At 47.0% G+C, this 16862-nt stretch overlaps 1 protein-coding gene across 2 annotated transcripts in view; it reads right to left on the bottom strand.

The window, feature by feature from the left end:
* SGPL1 (sphingosine-1-phosphate lyase 1) overlaps positions 1-16862 on the bottom strand; it is a 205499-nt gene that overhangs the window by 148762 nt on the left and 39875 nt on the right. The window lies entirely within an intron of this gene.

Here is a 16862-nt window from a genome sequence, read left to right as displayed (position 1 = left end):
TCTGTCCCATGCTTTCTTGAATTTAAGCACAGTATTCATCTCCACCACCTCTACTGTGGGACTATTCTATGCATCTACTATCCTATGCCCTCTCATTCAACAAAGTTTTCCATCCTTTTTGGGTCAATAGAAACAAACAATCTGGGTAGATTTTAGTCCTGTAATTTAAATTCTGCAGTGTGCTTTCACCTGTGTGGGCATTTTGGTCCAGATTCTATAAACGGTGTCTAGTGACGCCACATTTTAGGCACCATTCAGCGTGATTGCCAATCAACTGCTAGGCGTCATTTACAGAATCATGCCTAGCAGCGCCAAAGTGGTTTTAGCATCACTAGGCGTCCTAAAAGGTAGGTTCCACTCCTTTAGGCCAGGTTTCTATTGACCCAATTTACCGGCACCTACATTAAATGCCTAATTTAAGGACGCCTATTCTCTATCCCTAACCATACATACATTTTCAGATAGGGGTCGGTAGGTATCTTTAGGCATGGGGAGGGTGCCTCCATTTAGGCATCATTAGGTGCCCTAAAAGTTTGGCGCCAAACTCTTAAATTATTTAATTAATGATTTTTGTTTTTGACTGGATGAAAACCAGCATGGTCAATTACCACATGATTAAGCAAATAAAAAAAATTAGGTATCATTAGACAAGATTAGGGTGCCTAGTGGCACTTAAAGTAGACAACCTATTTAGAATAAAGCCCTTAAAAAAAAAATTCTTATCTTACTGCACATCTACAATCTGAGCAGTTTACAACATATATATAAAAAACACATTCAGCATTTCAAATGCAAAAACAAAATGTGTCTCTAAAACATTCAATAATACAAATACAAATTCAGCAATCAAAAAACCTGAACAATAAATTAAGTACCTCTTTTCTGCTTCATAAAAATACCTGTGAAAACAGATATGTTTTTAAAGACTTTCACAATATGCTCAGGGACTCCATCATTCTCAATTCTTTCAGAGGAGTATTCCATAACAGCCATAAAGATCAAATCTCTCTACATCTCCAGTCTAATTTGTTTAAAATGTGGAATATCAAGTAGTGCTCAATTGCTAGAGCGTTAAGGGGCATCATTGATCACCTTGACGGACACAATCTGATGAGGACCAGCCAGCACAGCTTCAGCAAAGGAAGATCTTGCTTGACAAACTTACTGCACTTCTTCGAGGGAGTAAACAGGCAGATAGACAATGGTGACCCGGTCATTATTGTATATCTGGATTTTCAGAAGGTGTTCGACAAGGTCCCACATGGTACAGCCTCCTTAATACTTCCTCAAAGAGAAATTACTTTAAAACATTTTTATGAATACAACTTAATGGGTTTATGTGCTCTCTTCAGAAACCTTCTTGGAATATTGGAGGTGTCACATCTCCAATCAAGAGGCAAAATATTCTGCAAACATTAAACAGATAGGTAGACATTGCAGTATTACAGGAAGCACCTTTATCCTCTGAAGAACATGCTAAATTTCAAAAATGGTGGGTAGAGATTCTCCTAAGGTTCATTGCAAAGCAGGAGTTCTCATATTACTCCTTAAGGCACCATCTGGACAGAGAAAGTGCTGGAGAGGGCTCATATGCACCCTTATCTAGGGCACCATTTCCAAGGAGGCTGCCATCGAGCCCAACACTTGCAGATACTGCCAGGCCGTGGAGCTCTGGAGGGACAAGATCGCTAGGATCTGCGCCCTGAGCTTCTGTTTGCATGTTTCGGAAAGAAAGACATAGCCCTCTGCCATATTGAAGCAGACTCCCAGCTAATCCAAGCACCGAGTTAGCTGAAGACAATTTTTTCAAAAGATGACAATCCAGCCCAAGTCTTGTAAGGAGTTCATCACTCGCTGAACCACACATTTGCAGTCTACCAGAGAGTGGGCCCTGATCAGCCAATTCTCTAGGTAAGGATGCACCTGGACCCCCATCTGACAAAGTTGGGCTGTTATAACCACCACCACCTTGGTAAAGGTGCATGGAGCTGTGGTCAAACCGATGGGGAGTGCCACAAACTGGAAGTGGCGCTAAAGCATATGAAATCTCAGATATCTCCTGTGAGCCAAAATGGTGAAGTTGTGAAAATAGCCTCCATCAAATCCAGAAAGGCAAAGAACTCTCCCAGAGCCACAGCCGCTATGAGGGCGCAGACCATTTCCATGTGAAAGCGGGAGACCTTCAGGGCCTCATTTACAGACTTCAAATCCAGAGTCTACCAGAGAGGGGGCCCTGATCAGCCAATTCTCTAGGTAAGGATGCACCTGGACCCCCATCTGACAAAGTTGGGCTGCTATAACCACCACCACCTTGGTAAAGGTGCATGGAGCTGTGGTCAAACCGATGGGGAGTGCCACAAACTGGAAGTGGCGCTAAAGCATATGAAATCTCAGATATCTCCTGTGAGCCAAAATGGTGAAGTTGTGAAAATAGCCTCCATCAAATCCAGAAAGGCAAAGAACTCTCCCAGAGCCACAGCCGCTATGAGGGCGCAGACCATTTCCATGTGAAAGCGGGAGACCTTCAGGGCCTCATTTACAGACTTCAAATCCAGAGTCTACCAGAGAGGGGGCCCTGATCAGCCAATTCTCTAGGTAAGGATGCACCTGGACCCCCATCTGACAAAGTTGGGCTGCTATAACCACCACCACCTTGGTAAAGGTGCATGGAGCTGTGGTCAAACCGATGGGGAGTGCCACAAACTGGAAGTGGCGCTAAAGCATATGAAATCTCAGATATCTCCTGTGAGCCAAAATGATGAAGTTGTGAAAATAGCCTCCATCAAATCCAGAAAGGCAAAGAACTCTCCCAGAGCCACAGCCGCTATGAGGGCGCAGACCATTTCCATGTGAAAGCGGGAGACCTTCAGGGCCTCATTTACAGACTTCAAATCCAGAATCTTCTGTGCCTTTCTTGGGAACTATGAAGTATAAAATGTATCTGCCTAAGCCCGATTCTTGTTCAGGAACTGAATGTTTAAGAGTCGTTGCAGAGTCGTTCGGGCTCTGACCTCCTTCTCCAGCTGTCCAGCTGGAGAGTCGAGGAACAGACCTGGAGAGTCTGATAAAACTCTATCTCATGCCCTTCCCAGATAATGTCCAGCACCCGGCGGTCTGATGAGATCTGTTCCCACTTGTCCCTGAATGCCGACATCCACCCTCTGATATGAGGAGGATCGGCCGTCCTCCTGGCAACATTGCTGCTTCTTTGAGGGCAAGCCACTGCAGGAACCCATGGATTACTGGCACTGATAACTGCCAAATCTCTGTCTGGGCCCCTGAAAGGGCCTCAGAGAAGTAGCCAAAAGAAAATTGGTGAGATCTCCTAGACACATGAAAAATTGCCTATATTGCCTCCAGCAGGTCAATGGCTCCTACTATCTGGGAGGGCCATGAGATCGTCTAGCAACTTGCCAAGCAGCATATGCCCCTTGAAGGGTAATCTGCTGAGTGTGGCCTCTGAGGCTGTTGCCCACCCACTGTCTGGTCTAGAGCATCCAGCGGGCAGAAATGGAGTAAGCTGAACTTTATCCAGGACTCTAATGATGTTATAAAGAGCATCAGCCACATAATCCATGCCCTCCTTAAACATGTGGAGACAGGAGACCTTAAGCTCTGAGGGACTAGTCCACAATTTGGTATGACAGGCTCACACTACGAAAGAGGCAGCCGCTGCAGCTTTGATACCCAAAGCCAGCACTTCATACTGTCTTTTCAGGACCACAGCCATTCTATAGTTCTGTGCATCCTTCAGCATCACTCCACCTTCACTAGAAGGGAGGTGTGCTTGGTAACATGCGCTACTGTGGAGTGTCCCTTCGGCTGGACAAACAACTGCTGGAAGTCCGGAGCCAAAGGACAGAACTGCAAAATAGCTTTGGCCACCTTAAGAGAGCCTTCAGGATTCTCCCTCTGGTCAGTGACCAAAGAGGTAAGATCTGAGTGAGCCAGAAAAAAAGTTTGTCTGTATATTAGTGCCGCACATGATGGTGCACTGTGAGGTGGATGACAGGTGGGCATCGAGCTTCACTAGACAGGATGCCAGAAATTACATGGGAAACTGAGGTTGACCTGAAAAGGCGATGCAAGGAGATCATCACTATGAACCGCCCACCACTCCTGCCCCCTGGTTACTGGACGCTGAAAGTGATCCCAAATCATCCACCATTGTAGAAAAACCCTGCAGTAACAAGGGCATGGAAAGTTGACTTCCAACCATCCCGGTCTTACTCTGAAGGGTTGCTGACACTGGGAACCAGCGTAGTATGAGATGGGGAAGGATCCCTCTTAGGTGGAGTAGGCATGCCTGCAGGCAGCATAGTGCTTCCTGGTCCCATTAAATAGGCTTTCCATAAAAAAGCTGACAAAAATTTGAGAAGCCTTGCATTAGGGGATCTGAGCCTCCTTGCACAACCCCAGATTGGAAAAGAGGAGCTGTATCATCCCCCCTCATGCACTTGCATTTCATCCCATTGCTGCTCAGTTCATCAGAGCAGGATCTCTTCCACTTGGACCAGATTTTTATGGGATTTCAAGGCTTTGGAGGATTGACTGGAGGCAGAGCCCAAAGCTCACGCCTCTTGCTCCCGTGTTCTGGGGCATCCATCAAAAGTGGTTTTGAAGTAGAAAAAAGGAGTTTAAAATCAAATTCCTAAAAATCCAAGATAGGTACCATATAAAAAATTGCACCAAAAACAGGCCATTGGAGACAAATGCAAAAATAAAAAATAGCGACTTTAGGGTTATGGATGAGGGGGACTAAGTACTAACCCAGAAATCACTAAAACTCAAAACTCCAGACTCCCCAGATATTCCCCATAGGGAATAATGAGAGTACTCACTGTGATTTCTGGTGCCTGTTTGTCTAAATCAGCCTGGCTGCAGGGGAAAGGATTTCTGCTTCAGAAATTGCTTAGACCTCAGCTATCAAAGGAAATCTTCTGCCTGCCGGATGACCAGACCACCACCACCGACTCCCACCCCCGGGACTCCTCATGCAATGACAGGGGGCAAAATTACACAGCCAGCTTCCTGATACCTCTAGGGTTTTTATTCAGGCGCCACACAGCCTCAATCCTCTGATAAAATCAGCAGGTAGGCTGCTCCCAGAGGGACGGACCCCAAGCTCCTGAAGGGACCCAAAGCAGGTTGGCTCCACAGATACTCTGAGAGACTAGCCTGGGAGCAGCACCTCCCTTGTGGGGCTGCGTCCTTTCCCTAGCAGAGTATGCCGGAGCAGGGGAACTCTGAGCACCGAAGCCATGAAGAATATCAAAATCTGACAGAAAAACTCTCGAAAAGCAGAGCAGAGCAAAACAAAACACATCTTCTGAGTTCGTTTGCAAAAGGAATAACTGAGAAGGGTGCTGTGCTCCACTGGAACAGGGGAGGCGTTTCAAGTTCTTAAAGTGATATCCTTCTGCAGATCGCAGGAAATGGGAATCAACAGCTACAGTATGGACTCCTGTGTATCTATAACAAAACTATGGATATCCATAACTGAACTGTCATGTTGCATCAGAAACCTCTTCTGAAGCATTAGAGGTCTTGTTTATTGTTCAGAAAAATGGTCACAGCAAAATAAAACCACTTAATGGTGAAAAATTCCTGAATGGGTACTCGAGACCTAATTAGATCTATATGGAACTGTTAAGAAAAAAATAATTTAAAAAAAAGGCCTGGAAACAGCTAGCAAAGCCTAACCAAGGAAAACTACTAGGTTGACAGGACTTACCGTATTTTCACGTAGATAACGCGCACCCATGTAAAACGCGCACACGGGTATAGCGCGCGGGAAACCGAAATATATGTTAAAAAAAAATTGTATACAACGCACACCCGTATATCGCGCATGCTGCCCGACTCTCCCGTCGCCGCCCGACTCTCCTTTCGCCCGCCCCGACTCTCTTCTGGCCACCCCGACTCTCCTCTCCCCCTTGAAGTCCTGTCCCCACCCTGAAAGCCTGATGCCCCCCCCCCCCGACGTCCGATTCACCCCCCGCAGGACCGCTCGTACCCCCACCCTGAAGGACCGCTCGCACGCACCCGCACCCCCACCCCGAAGGACCGCTTGCACGCACTCCCACCCGCACCCCGAACCCTGAAGGACCGCTCGCACCCCCACAGCCTCCCGCCCCCGCCATCATGTAGAAGCTCCTACGGTGTCCTGCTGCTTCCTCTTGGCGGTCCCGGCCCTTCTGTGAGCCCTGCGCTGCTTCCTCTTCCGGCGATCCCAGAATAGGCCCGGGAGCCTTAGGCCCCTCCTGGGGGCGGGGCCTTGGGCACATGGTCGGGTTGGGCCCATGTGCCTCAGGCCCCGCCCCCAGGAGGGACCTAAGGCTCCCGGGCCTATTCTGATTGGCCCAGGCGCCTTAGGCCCCACCAGTAGGCGGAGCTTTGGGACGGATGGGCCAATCCGGCCTCATTCCGTCATTGGCTGCCTGCCGGACAGGCGGGTTTGGCTCCCGTCTGTCCGGCTAACTACACAAAGGTATGGGGAAGGGGGATGGGGGTGTCGTGGGGGTCAGCCAGGGGGGTCACGGGTCGGCTGGGGGGGGCGGTCGGAGGTTCTTGGGGGGGCGGTCGTTGGGGGGATTGCGTCGAGTGCAGGAGGGCCTGGGATCCCTCCTGCCCGTAATGTAGTGCAGGGTGCGGGTAGGGGGCCCCCGTGGCCAGGAGGGTTTGGGCTCCCTCCTGGCCCAAACAACTAGCGTGGGGGGGGGTGTCGCCAGGGCCAGGAGGACTTGGGCTCCCTCCTGGCCCGAACAACTAGCGGGGGGGGGGGGGTCGCCAGAGCCAGGAGGGTTGGGCTCCCTCCTGGCCCGATATTGTCGGGGAGTTGGGGAGTCGGCGGGGCAAGAGGGCTTGGGCTCCCTTTTGCCCCGATCGTGTCGGGGAGTCGGGGGGGGGCAAGAGGGCTTGAGCTCCCTCTTGCCCCGATCGTGTCGGGGGTGCCGCGGTTGGCTGGGGCAAGAGGGCTTACATAAGAACATAAGCAATGCCTCTGCTGGGTCAGACCTGAGGTCCATCTTGCCCAGCAGTCTGCTCACGCGGCGGCCCAACAGGTCCAGGACCTGAGTAGTAATCCTCTATTTATACCCTTCTATTCCCTTTTCCAGCAGGAAAATGTCCAATCCTCTCTTAAATCCCAGTACTGTATTCTGCCCTATAACGTCCTCTGGAAGCGCATTCCAAGTGTCCACCACACATTGGGTAAAGAAGAACTTCCTGGCATTTGTATTGAATCTGTCCCCTTTCAACTTTTCTGAATGCCCTCTCGTTCTTTTATTTTTTGAAAGTTTGAAGAATCTGTCCCTCTCTACTCTCTCTATGCCCCTCATGATCTTATAAGTCTCTATCATATCCCCTCTAAGTCTCCTCTTCTCCAGGGAAAAGAGACCCAGTTTCTCCAATCTCTCAGCGTATGAAAGGTTTTCCATCCCTTTTATCAGACGTGCCGCTCTTCTCTGAACTCTCTCGAGTAACGCCATATCCTTCTTAAGGTATGGCGACCAAAACTGGACGCAGTATTCCAGGTGTGGGTGCACCATCGCCCGATACAGCGGCAGGATAACTTCTTTTGTCCTGGTTGTAATACCCTTCTTGATTATACCTAGCATTCTATTCGCTCTCTTAGCAGCTGCTGCGCACTGTGCCGTCGGCTTCATTGACCTGTCCACCATTATCCCCAAGTCCCTCTCTTGGGTACTCTCATTCAATAACATCCCTCCCATCGTATAGTTGTACCTCGGGTTTCTGCTTCCCACATGCAATACTTTACATTTCTCAACGTTGAACTTCATTTGCCATTTTGTCGCCCATTCCCCTAGTTTGTTCAAGTCTCTTTGCAATTCCTCACAGTCCTCTTTAGTCTGAGCTCCCCTAAATAGTTTGGTGTCATCTGCAAATTTTATTATCTCACACTTCGTCCCTGTTTCTAGATCATTTATGAATATATTAAATAACAGCGGCACGAGCACCGAGCCCTGCGGAACACCACTCGTGACCCTCCTCCAGTCAGAGTAGTGGCCCTTCAACCCTACCCTTTGTTTCCTACCTGCCAACCAGTTTCTGATCCATCTATGTACGTCTCCGTCCACCCCATGGTTCTTCAGTTTCCGGAGTAATCGTTCATGAGGCACCTTGTCAAAGGCTTTTTGGAAATCAAGGTATATGATGTCTATGGGGTCACCTCTGTCCATCTGTTTGTTAATTCCTTCGAAGAAGTGTAGTAAGTTGGTTAGGCACGATCTCCCCCTGCAGAAACCATGTTGGCTGGTTATCAAAAGTTTGTTTCTTTCCAAGTGATCATCAATGTTTTCTTTTATCAGTGCTTCCGCCATTTTTCCCGGAACCGAGGTCAGACTCACCGGTCTGTAGTTTCCCGGGTCACCTCTTGATCCCTTTTTAAAGATGGGCGTGATGTTGGCCGTCTTCCAATCCTCCGGGATCACGCCTGTTTTCAGGGATAGGTTGCATATTTGCTGCAGTAGTTCTGCTATCTCCTCCTTTAGTTCCTTCAGAACCCTTGGATGGATTCCGTCCAGACCTGGAGATTTGTCAATTTTTAGTTTATCTATCTGCCTGCGCACATCTTCAAGGCTCACTTCCATGAATGTTAATTTTTCTGCTTGATTTCCATTGAAGAATTGCTCAGGTTCCGGTATGTTGGTTGTGTTTTCGTTCGTAAATACAGACAAAAAGAACATGTTCAGTCTTTCTGCGACTTCTTTCTCCTCCTTCACTACTCCCTTCCTGACTCCATCATTCAGCGGTCCCGCCTCCTCCCTAGCTGGCTGTTTCCCTTTAACATATCTGAAGAATGGTTTGAAATTTCGAACCTCCCTGGCTAACCTCTCTTCATACTCTCTTTTGGCTTTTCGAACCACACGGTGACATTGTTTTTGATACTTCCTGTGCTCTATCCAGTTTCCTTCAGTTTTGTCCTTTTTCCATCTCCTGAATGAATTTTTCTTATTACTTATCGCTTCCTTCACTATTTTAGTCATCCATATCGGGTCCTTTATTCGACTCTTTTTGCTCCCCTTTCTGAATCTGGGGATGTACAGATTTTGCGCCTTGCTCACCGTGTCCTTGAAAAAAGACCAGGCATGTTCTACCATCCTCCATTTCTTGGAAGTGTTCCTAAGTTTCTTCCTTACCATTTTCCTCATTGCTTCATAGTTTCCTTTTCTGAAGTTGAAAGTTGTTGCCATGGTTCTCTTTCCTTTTGGTATTCCTGCTTCAACCTTGAACTTAATCATGTTATGGTCACTGTTTCCCAACGGTCCCACTACTTCCACTTCCTTTGCAGGTCCCATTAACCCATTTAGGATTAGATCCAAAGAGGTATTTCCTCTCGTCGGTTCTCTAACAAGCTGCTCCATGAAGCAATCTTGTGTAGCCTCCAGGAATTCTGTTTCCCTAGCGCATTTTGAGTTTCCAAGACTCCAGTCTATCCCGGGGTAGTTGTAGTCTCCCATAACAACTGTGCAACCGTTTTTGCATTCTTGTTTCATCTCGGCTTCCATTTCTTTATCGATATCTCCGGTTTGCCTGGGTGGACGATAGTATAGGCCCATTTTTATTTCATGTCCTTTCTACCTGGTATTTTAACCCATAGCGATTCCAGCTTGTTGGTCGTCTCTGCTGTGTCTATTCTTGTCGATTGTATGGTTTCTTTTATGTATAGGGCTATTCCACCTCCTTTCTGTCCTGACCTGTCCTGGCGATAGAGCTTAAATCCCGGCAGTGTTGTATCCCATTTGCTTTCCTCATTCCACCATGTTTCAGAGATTCCAATGATGTCTAAGTCTTCTGCATTGGCCACGGCTTCCAATTCCCCCATTTTGTTTCCTAGGCTCCTTGCATTAGTATATATGCAGTTTAGATCCTGGCATTTAAGTGTCTTCATTTCCTTTCCCTGTGTTTTGGTCTTTAATGTCTTCTCTTTTGGTACACTCCTTCTAACCTCTTCTTCTGGGTTAGTCGACTCCTGTAATTTGTCCGTTGTTTCTTCCGAGCCTTGCATTCCCTTAGTATCATCACGTGATACCTTCTTCCGAATCATCGACGCTAGGTCGACTGTCGGCTTTCCCCTTCCTCTTAGTTTAAAGCCTGTTCTATTCCTCTCTTGACGTTGTTTGATAGAAGTCTTGTGCCCTCCGCACTCAGGTGCAGTCCATCTCTCCTGTAGAGCTTGCTCTTGCCCCAGAACGTTGTCCAGTTCCTCACGAAGTGGAATCCTTCTTCCTCACACCATTTCCTCATCCATGCATTTATTGATTGTAGTTCCTCCTGCCTTTTCACATCTGCCCTCGGTACCGGTAGGATCTCTAAGAACGCTATCTTCTGGGTCCTCATCTTCAGCTTCATTCCCAGGATCTTGAACTGTTCTATCAGCGTGCTCCTTCTGTAGTCTCTCCTGCTGACATCATTAGTCCCGATGTGGATCATCACTGCGGTCTCTTCCGTCTCCGCTCCTTCCAGGATCTTCCCAATTTTGTCCACGATGTCCTTGGCTCTTGCTCCTGGGAGGCAGGTCACCAGTCGATCCTCTCTCCCTCCTGCTATGTGGCTGTCCACATGCCTTAGGATCGAGTCTCCCACTAGGATTGCTGACTTTCCCTTCTTCAATTTTCGCTTCGGTCTCAGGTCAATGTCCCCGGTGTGCTTCGCTCTTTCCTCTTCTGGGCATCGATTAGCCAATTTCTCCCCCTCTTGTGGTGTTCCTCTGTGGGTGTCTTCTTTGGGGTCATCTGCTTCTTGTTCTCCCTTCCGTGTTGGTGTTGGTATATCTTCATCTTTCATCTGAAGTTTATCCTCTTCCACCCTCCTCCTGTATGCCTCCTCAATGAAATTCTCGAGTTCTCTAACTTCCTCTTCGATGTGTCTCTCTCATGAAGTCTTCAGCTGTCTTGACTGGGTCCTCCATGGTGTAGAGTTCTTCTAGCGCCTGTATCTTGTCCTCTAGTCGTTTGACTTCCTTCTTCAAGCTTTTCAGCTCCTGGCACCGACCGCATACGTATGACTGTCTCCCCGAGGGGAGGTAGTCATACATATGACAGTCCGTGCAGAACACTGGAAAGCTCATCTTCCCTCTGCTTCCATTGTCATTCCTGCTTTAAGATAACAGTTAAGATTACGTGTTTCTTCTGTGCCTGCTTCCTGCCTTCTTCCTGTGTGTGCAGCCTTTGCTATACCTTACCTTACTTATGCTTATGTGTTTGTTCCTCCTGTGCCTGCTTCCCTCAGCACCTGCTTCCTGCCTTCTTCTTGTGTGTGCTGCCTATTCTTCCTATGTGTGCTGCCTTTGTAATACCTTCTTCTTGTGTGTGCTTCCTTCTTCCTGTGTGTTCTGCCTTTACTCTACCTTCTTCTTGTGTGTGCTGCCTGTGTTCTACCTTCTTGTGTGTGCTACCTTTGTCTTGTGTGTGCTGCCTTTGCTCTAGATTTTCTTACTGTTGCTTGTGTTTGTTTGTTCCTTCTGCGCCCGCTTCTTCCTTACCTTTCAGTCCTTTCTTGATGTTCTTGGTGTAGTAACTTGGCCCTTCTTGAGGCCCTTCGCAAAGGCGCTCTCGCTAAGGCGAGCACCTTTGCCGCTCGCCTTCGCTGCGCGCCGAATGGCTGGGCCCCGTTGGCTCCTCCCCTTTCAAGGGGGAGTCCGGCATAGCCTCTGACGCGGTGGGGGTGGGCGGAGCGCACTCTCGCCGCTTCCCCAAGCCTACTGCTTCCTTTCTCGCCGCTTCCCCTGCTGTGCTTGGCCCGACGCTGCTCCTCTCTTCGGCCGGGACAACGGGAACCCTGGCACTGGTCTTCTCCTCTCCTCTGCCGCGTGTGCCGCGCTGGCTCCTCCCCTTTCAAGGAGGAGTCCGGCGCAGCCTCTGATGCGGTAGGGGTGGGCGGAGTGAACTCTCGCCGCTTCCCCGAGCCTACTGCTTCCTTTCTCGCCGCTTCCCCTACTGTGCTTGGCCTGACGCTGCTCCTCTCTTCGGCCGGGACAACGGGAACCCTGGTGCTGGTCTTCTCCTCTCCTCTGCTCCCTTTTGCCCCGATCGTGTCGGGGAGTCAGGGGGGCAAGAGGGCTTGAGCTTCCTCTTGCCCCGATCGTGTCGGGGGTGCCGCGGTTGGCTGGGATAAGAGGGCTTGAGCTCCCTCTTGCCCCAATTGTGTCGGGGAGTCGGGGGGCAAGAGGGCTTGAGCTCCCTCTTGCCCCAATCGTGTCGGGGAGTCGGGGAGCAAGAGGGCTTGAGCTCCCTCTTGCCCCGATCGTGTCGGGGGTGCCGCGGTTGGCTGGGGCAAGATGGCTTGAGCTCCCTTTTGCCCCGATCATGTCAGGGAGTCGGGGGGGCAAGAGGGCTTGAGCTTCCTCTTGCCCCGATCGTGTTGGGGGTGCCGCGGTTGGCTGGGGCAAGAGGGCTTGAGTTCCCTCTTGCCCCGATCATGTCGGGGAGTCGGCGGGACAAGAGGGCTTGACGTCAGAGAAAGGGCGGGACCGCCGGAAGAGGAAGCAGCGCAGGCGCAGGGCTCACAGAAGGGCCGGGACCGCCAAGAGGAAGCAGCAGGACACTGGTAGGAGTTTCTACATGATGGAGGGGGTGTCAGGAGGCTGTGGGGGTGCGAGCAGTCCTTCAGGGTGGGGGTGCGGGTGGGAGTGCGTGCGAGCGGTCCTTCGGGGTGGGGGTGTGTGCGAGCGGTCCTTCGGGGTGGGGGTGCGAGTGGTCCTGCGGGGGGGGGGGGTGAAACGGACGTCGGGGGGGGGAACTATGGAAAAAAAGTTTGTACAACGCGCTCACGCGTATAACGCGCAAGGTTATGCACGGTTTGTAAAATCGTGTATAACGCACGCGTTATATGTGTGAAAATACGGTATATGAAACAAAACTTTACAGAAAAACACACACACAGAGGCAACAGTGATTCAAAACATATCCAATTGGCTCCTCAGAAAATAAAGATGAAGTATCATGTAACAGAAACATAAGGAAGAAGCTGAGCACTCTTAAAAACTCTCTTCAGGACTGGGAAAGTTCCTGCACAGGGCTCTGATGGATGAAATCACCAACGTATATGAATTTGTATCCTACTTCTCCTCAGAGAAATAGTGTCACCCAAAAAATGTAAGGTTATTTGGGAAGCTGGGTGAGACAGGGGCTGGCAACTTCACTGTTTCTTTTATCTTTTGCAAGTTCTTTTGGAAACCAGCTAGGTTTCAGGCGGTGTATACATTTTGTGCTCAAGCTTAAAATCAGAACTGGGGCCGAGAGCTGGCAGCATGATACTTCATTCACAATTGCCAGAAGATTCTCCCTTATTTTATATCCCATCACCTAGCCCCCTCATCACAGCAACAGAGTCCTATATATCAGGGCTACTTTCACACTTCCACAAACACAGATCCTGAGAGGCTGATATTCAGCAGAAGTAAAGTCAAACTAAGAACATAAGAATTGTCATACTGGCACAGACCGAAGGTCCATCAAGCCCAGTATCCTGTTTCCAACAGTGACCAACCTAGGTCCCAAGTGCCTAGCTAGATCTCAAGTAGTAAAATAGATTTTATGCTGCTTATCCTAGGAATAAAGCAGTGGATTTCCCCAAGCCATCTCAATAATGGCATATGGACTTCTCTTTTAGGAAATTATCCAAACATTTTTTAAACCCTGCTAAGTTAACTGGATTTCACCACATTCTCCAGCAACAAATTCCAGAGTTTAATTACACATTGTGGAAAGAAATATTTTCTCCGGTTGATTTAAATATAAATATACTACTTAGTAGCTTCATTGCATGCCCCCTAGTACTAGTATTTTTGGAAAGAATGAACAAGCAATTCACATCTATGCTTTCCACTCCACTCAGTAGACCTCTATCATATCACCCCTGAGCTGTCTCTTCTCCAAGCTGAAGAGCCATAGCCGCTTTAGCCTTTCCTCATGGGAAGTCGTCCCATCCCCTTTATCATTTTTATCACCCTTCTCTGTACCTTTTCTAATTCTGCTATATCTCTTTTGAGATACGTCGACCAGAACTGCACACAGTATTCGAGGTGTGGCAGTACCATAGAGCGATACAAGGGCATAATAACATTTTCATCTTTGTTTTCCATTCCTTTCCTGATAAATTCTAACATTCTATTTGCTTTCTTAGCAAATAGCCGCCAGACATTGAGCAGAGGGTTTCAAAGTATCCTCAACAATGACACCTAGATCCTTTTCCTGGGTAATGACTCCTAACATAGAACCCAGCATCACATAGCAATAGTTCAAGTTCCTCTTTCCCACATACATCACTTTGTACTTGCTCACATTAAACGTCATCTGCCATTTTAATGCCCAGTCTCTGTCTTGCAATTTTTCACAATCCTCTTGCGATTTAACAACTTTGAACAACTTTGTATCATCAGCAAATTTAATTCTCTCAACAGTTATTCCCATCTCCAGATCATTGATAAATATGTTAAAAAGCAGCAATCCCAGCACAGAAGCCTGGGGAACCCCACTATTTATCAAACAAAATGCAGGAGAGTAGGTTCTATTCAACGCACATAATAAATATACCAACTCTATTCTCTTGGAATTTTGAAAACTTAACAGTAATTCTGTACCTTGGACTATCTTTAAACAAGGAGGAAAAAGCCTCAGATCCCCATCTTCAGCCAGAATAAATTTAGCTGAAAGACTAGAAAGGATAAACACCTCACTGGCTTGTAAAAAACCTCCTTGTACCACGTTATGTGTAATTTTAGATCTCTAAATTAGTGTGATAAGACACTAGCTTAGTTTAATGCACAGCTCAGCATTGCAAACAGTCACTAATACGTGGCTTAAGAAAGGGTAACAGCTACTTATCTTGTGCGTGCTGAACCCAAAAATTTCTAATCCTTAACACTTTGGCTTGTGCAGGGCTGTGTTCAACATCCGGGGTGTCTTCCTCCTCCGACTATGGTGACCAGCGTTTCGCTATTAGCTGCGTCAGGGGGGATGGGACTTCTTTGCCACTGAAATTAAGCATTGACGTTGCATGCCGATATGCAAAGAACACATCCTTTCTTCCCATCCCCCCTCCCGACGCAGCTAATAGCAAAACGCTGGTCACCACCGTTGGAGGAGGAAGATACCCCTGATGTTGAGCACAGCCCTGCCCAAGCCAAAGTGTTATGGATTAGAAATTTTTGAGTTCAGCACGCACAAGATAAGTAACTGTTATCCTTTCATAAGCCACGCATTAGTGACTATGTTTACAATGCTGAGCTATGTATTAAACTAAGCTACTGTCTTATCACGCTAATTTAGAGATCTAAAATTACACATAACGTGGTACAAGGAGGTTTTTTTACAAGCCAGTGAAGTATTTACCCTTTCTAGTCTTTCAGCCAGATTTATTCTGACTGAAGACGGGGATCCAAGGCTTTTTTCTCCTTGTTTAAAGATTGTCCAAGGTACAGAATTACTGCTAAGTTTTCAAGATTCCAAGAGACCCCAACTTTTTACCCTTCTCCACTGAGAATATTGACCATTTAAACCTACTCTCTGTTTTCTGTCTTTCAACCAGTTTTTAATCCATAGGACATTACCTTCTATCTTATGACTTTCTAATTTCTTCAGAAGTCTTTCATGAGATGCTTTGTGTAACCAGGATTAAAAGTTTAAAAAAGTTATCTGAGTGAGAAAAACAGGGTTTAAAGCAAAGAAAATCTGGAATGCAAGACCTGTGGTTTTTTTTTCCTATTTTGAGAAGTTTGGGTTGTGTATTTTTGATATTGGTGCAGTTTTGGTATTCTGTTGCTGATCTCCTGCACAGGTTTGCTGTCCTAGTGCAGAGATCAGCAAAAGCTGCTTGAACATTCTAACAGACAGATTTGACAGTTGGGAGGGTGACTTGCTTCTGTGTAGAGGTGTTTTGGTTTCTGTGCCTTGTGAAAGGTAATTATATCTGGTTTTATTGAATTTTGAATAGGAATTGGAGGTTTTGGTTGAAGTTGAAGTTTGATATATAGATTCTAGAATTTATCTAAGGGTGAAAATATTTCTTTCTGGCTGATGTGAATAATTGTGTTATCTGTGAAACTATTTGATGCTAGAAATAGTCTGAGAATCTTCTGGGAAATGTTTTGAGAGATTCTCCGAGTGACAAATCTGTGGTGCTGATTTCTGGAGAAGTTAATGAGATGTCCTGTGACAGATTTCTATGGAATGTTGTGAGAGAATACTGGTGAAGCAAAGTTGTGAACTGCTTTTGAAACCTGATTTCTAGAGAAATTTTCAGTCTCTATGTAATAAGTCTGTGGTGCTGATTTCTGGAGAACTTAATGAGATGTCCTGTGACAGATTTCTGTGGAATGCTGTGAGAGACTATTAGCGAAGCAAAGTTGTGAAACTGCCTTGGAAATCTTTTTCTAAAATAATTTCTGTAAAGATTTTTGGGATTTTGAGAAAAGATTTATATGCATGAAATGTTTAGAGGAAGGATGAGTTTTGTGATTATATATAGGAAATTTTGGGGAGGGAAATAGTATAGGGAACATCAATTATCTGTTTGTTTGTTTTTTCTCTAGCTTATAATATTTTAGGTATCTGTGGGGTTAATAGATTTAGGATGGGGTCTTTTCTTATTGATTTGGTTTTAGTTAGAGTAGTAGGTTGATTTCAGGAAGAGAGAGTCTGCTAGCAACAGCGCGCTAACGTGGTACCCCTACACAGAAAAGACAAAAAGCCTCAAATATACTAACCTGAGAAAAGAAGAAAGCTATACCGCGTGGAAGAAGGATTTCATTGCCTAGACTTGTTACACAGCATTTGTTTATTAAATTTTATTTCTATTTTAAATTTAGAGTCCTTAGTGCTTCTTTATATCTATTTTAT

Source organism: Geotrypetes seraphini, chromosome 4 (assembly GCF_902459505.1).
Source record: "Geotrypetes seraphini chromosome 4, aGeoSer1.1, whole genome shotgun sequence".
Taxonomy (NCBI): Eukaryota; Metazoa; Chordata; class Amphibia; order Gymnophiona; family Dermophiidae; genus Geotrypetes; species Geotrypetes seraphini.
The sequence above is the reverse complement of the archived record's forward strand: the minus strand, read 5'-3'. Positions and strand labels throughout refer to the sequence as shown.